Genomic DNA, 4,192 nt, shown 5'->3' with positions numbered 1-4,192 from the left:
GGTAGACCATATGTTTGCTGAAGAAGGTAAGATCCATGTTAAATTGATGTAATTGAGAAAATCCACTATCCAAAGAAGGCGGAAAGCTGAGACTAGCCAACAATAAGTGGGAAAGAATCCATTGAAGCAAGGTACAGTTAAGAAATCTCATGCTAATGCTTAATTAAAGAAATAAAATAGTATACATAAAAAAATATGAAGCTTGTAGAATTGTACTTCTCTGTTTCTGAATGCAAGTTGTTTAGCAGCCGGGACAATCTTTAGGGTAGAATCAGATTCAGTTTCATAAAATTAGTAGAAACTTCAACTGGCAAGTGGCAACAACAAGCAACATTAGTATAAAGAATCTTCTTACATATACTTTCAACTAATATAAATCGGCTTTTATGAGTTTTTCTGAAACTGGAGGCACATGCTTTATAATACTTTTTCATCTTGTAAAATAACGTTAACTAGACATTTGTTAATGTTTAGTAAAAGTTTGAGGCCGAATTCTTACCCCTCTCTGTGTGGACATGTTATTATGCCAGTAACTTTGTCTTCATGGAGAGGAACAGTTTAAAGCTCTGCAATGAACTGAGTGACAATTTGAAATGCATGTTTGATGTACATTACTTTTTTCTGTTTCTTCTTGTCATGTTTGGAAATTGTAAGTATAAATTGAAATCTACCACCTTTGTCGACTAAATTTTCTACAACAATCTTATACATTGTACTCGAGATAGAACACTAAAGCATGTTTGCGAAGTGTTCTTTAAGGAATTTACATCAGATATGTGAAGATGGGCTACCTTTTATTGAAGTGTTTTCTTGTTCATGAGTATTTAGCATATATCTGATTTCTTGGACTACACCGACGGCCCTCCCGTGAAAACTCTTGTTGACCATTTATTCCCCCATCCGTTGTGCAAGTGGACTGCTACTTTCCCCTGCAATCCCTTGACCTGTTCACTGTTGTCGTTCTTTTCCATGTTCCTAATCATGTTCCTGCACACATAACCGCACAACATTCCAAGTGCCTCCCATTGAATGTTCTCCAGCATTACAAGTGATGGAACCACTCTATGCTTAAGGTTTACCTGAATTTGCTAAGTCTTTGATTGACGGATAACTTCTCATCTTTTATTGTTGACCTCTTGTCTTTTTCCAGATCCACCGGCTCAAGCATTAGTAGCTATAAACAACTAGTTTCGACACATGAAGTTATTATTTATACATAATGGCAGACTAACTAATTCATGGGTTTAAGTTTTGTTACGACTTCTCAATCTTAAAGAGTTCCAATAGTGAAGTTTTTGACCGATAAGTCAAAATTGTATATACTGGTTCACTTGATATTTACAAGGATGAATGAATTCCGAACCATGAGTGACAAGTTGGGTTGTGACTAGTTCTTTGAATTTCTTCTTCTCCATCACTATGTGAAAATAGATACCATTTAGCCCATCTGGGAAGACATTTAAAATGGCTAAAAGTAGTAACATTTGAAGAATTTTTCACCACAAATTGGCTAAAGTTGAAGTTGTTAGTGACAAGAAACTCTTTGTCCCTGTTATATACCTCATCTTTCTTTATATATTAACTATTGCATGATTTCACAAATCGGCGTTTTGCCAAGTCTGGTAAAGCAAATTCTTCTGATATGTAATGGAAAGGGGATACTTTGTACTCTCTCAATATTTGTTTATCCGCCCTTTGTTTTAAAATCTTCTGATCATTACTTAGTACCATTCTTTGGAATATCAACAGATTGGATTTAAAATTTTTGCAACATTCTTGATATATTGTTCTTATTCCGACCTTAGTTTTGTGTAGTTCATCTGTTTGCTGGTCCCTGTATCATGTCTTCTGACTGATTTGGTTGTTGCTTCACGCAATTCTATCATGAACCCTTGCATTCATAGGTAGCAGATGAATTGGAACTCGTTAAAGTTCGAGCAGGTTGGTTGAGTTGATATAGAAATACAATGGAGTACTTCCAAAACCACTCCCACCACCCATTCCGACACTACCTCGACCGACGCCCAAACCCTCCAACGTCCCCGAAAAACACTATGGGCGGGTCAAATGGGTTTGGGACCCAGATCTGGCAACCTCATTCTCAAGCAATTTAAACTCAACTTTTTTCCGACAAGCCAATTTTTCCACTCAAATCTAGCCCCATTGGTCCAATTGCATAGAGCTTTCCTCATTCAGATAGTTTCAGTTCTCGCATTACTTGCTATCTTATGCTACTTGTAACTTAGGTGGATTGGTTCGCATGAGTTCCTAACATGGTTTGATCAATTTGGAAGAATATATAATCATTCTCTTCCTTTTATCTTCAAAGTCAAATAGCATTTGCCAACTTTACGTATATGACTTGTATATTTCAGGCATGTTAGTGTCTTGTCCTCGTGCATTTTCTAGTTATCTTACCTTGACTTTAGCTTCGATCATTGTTATGCTTCGACCTAACTTTCGTTTTGTCAAGATTTTTCATTTTTTCTTCTCGTGGGATTCTTTTTTTCGGAACAAAATAGATTTATTTATCAATGATGTTCAATATTTATTTCCGGTCACAAATTACATAAATCTGTATTTGGATTAAAAAGATTTGGAGGAATGATTTCAAATCATCCCATTGTAGGTAGATTTGAGCTCCGAATACTAACTCAAAAAATAACTTGAAATGGGAGCTGAAGGATTTGATATGCGTAGTAACATCAAATTAGATTAGCTCAGTAGATTTGTTACAATGAATTCAAAATCTTGACCTTTACATACGAAAACACAAAAACAACCTAATTCTTGTTCTCCTATTGTAACTTACGCATCATAACTTGTTGGCCATCGTCTAACTGAGTGAAATGTTATTCCACAGGTGCACTGTATGTCTATCTGAATATCATGAAGAAGACACATTGCGCATCCTACCCCTATGCCGACACTCCTTCCATGCAACTTGCATCGACGTATGGCTGCAGCAACACTCCACGTGTCCAGTGTGTAGAATTTCTCTCCGTGAGCTTCCTGAGCGAAAGTGGTTTATGCAACCGATGTTCAGCTCAGCCATCCGCTCTCAGTACAGTATGCAGTCGGTAAATGCACATTACTGCAATTGCATGGCAAACAGCGAGAGGCGTTCATCTGGGTCGCACAACAACCAAGAAACGGACCCGATACAGGACGGTCGTTGCCAGCCCGAGGGAGACCGAGTTAACGACTTGGTCTCCGTTAATCATGATGCGCCGACCAAAGATTCTGCATTTAGGAAAGTGGAGAGCCCGTCTAGTCGGTAAGGTCGTGGATGCTTGTTTTCGTCGATATTCATCTACTTTTTGCTTTCTGTAAATATGGCAGCACCGATGCTTCTTCCTACCTGTCTCTTTTGCTCCTTTTAGCTTTGTATGCTGCATTTTTTTACCTGTAGATGGCAGTTTTGTTAGTTCAGTAAGAAAACAATGTTATGTAGTTAATGTTGCTATTGTTTAAAGTGATGGTCTGTGGTTTGAGTTCAAAGATCTCTCTCTTTGTGCGGCTATTTATGTTTGTGTTAGTTGAACTTATGTAGGGTTATAAGCCACGAATACGATAATACGAATATGATACGAGAATACAACTATCCTGGAATTATTATTTTTGACATGACGACTCAATATATATATACATATATATATATATATATACTTGCGATAAAAGCATATTCAATGCGTATATGTAATTAAATTTTTATAATTATATTTATTCGCTAATTAAATGACCGGAGAACTAAGATAAAATAAATGAATGATTGAAATTGATAAAATAAATTAACTTTAGATATACAAATACATATGTACATCTATTAATTGGTAATAGATTTTAAAAGGTTATCAGTGGAAGTACAAAGAAATATTAGTTTATATGGAGAAATTATGTTGGAGTTTTATTAGAGAATTCTTGGACTTGTGTTTTTTTGGAGGGCAAATGAGTTTACAAACTAACTGACTTTTGATACAACTTAGTAAAATTGTGAATATTATATTATTTTTTTAAATTATTTCAACTTCAACTTTATAGATTTTCAGATTTCTAGAAATGAGTTTTTACAAACTTTTACAGTTTATTGGTAAAATCGTAAATATTAAGGTTAATTACATTTAGACCTCATTCAAAAATATAAAATTACAGTTTTTCCCAGAAAAATTTTGAAATTACGCATGCACTCCAT

General features: G+C 35.4%; 1 long non-coding RNA gene across 1 annotated transcript; it reads left to right on the top strand.

Moving 5' to 3' along the window:
* On the top strand, positions 1-3,458 carry LOC110011485. Its single transcript, XR_002286510.1, has 2 exons — positions 1-131; positions 2,864-3,458. It is a non-coding gene; the product is annotated as an uncharacterized LOC110011485 (long non-coding RNA).
* Positions 3,459-4,192: the final 734 nt, after the last annotated feature.

Source organism: Sesamum indicum, unplaced genomic scaffold (assembly GCF_000512975.1).
Source record: "Sesamum indicum cultivar Zhongzhi No. 13 unplaced genomic scaffold, S_indicum_v1.0 scaffold00723, whole genome shotgun sequence".
NCBI lineage: Eukaryota > Viridiplantae > Streptophyta > Magnoliopsida > Lamiales > Pedaliaceae > Sesamum > Sesamum indicum.
Note: the sequence above shows the minus strand (reverse complement) of the source record. Positions and strands in the feature narration are given on the sequence as shown.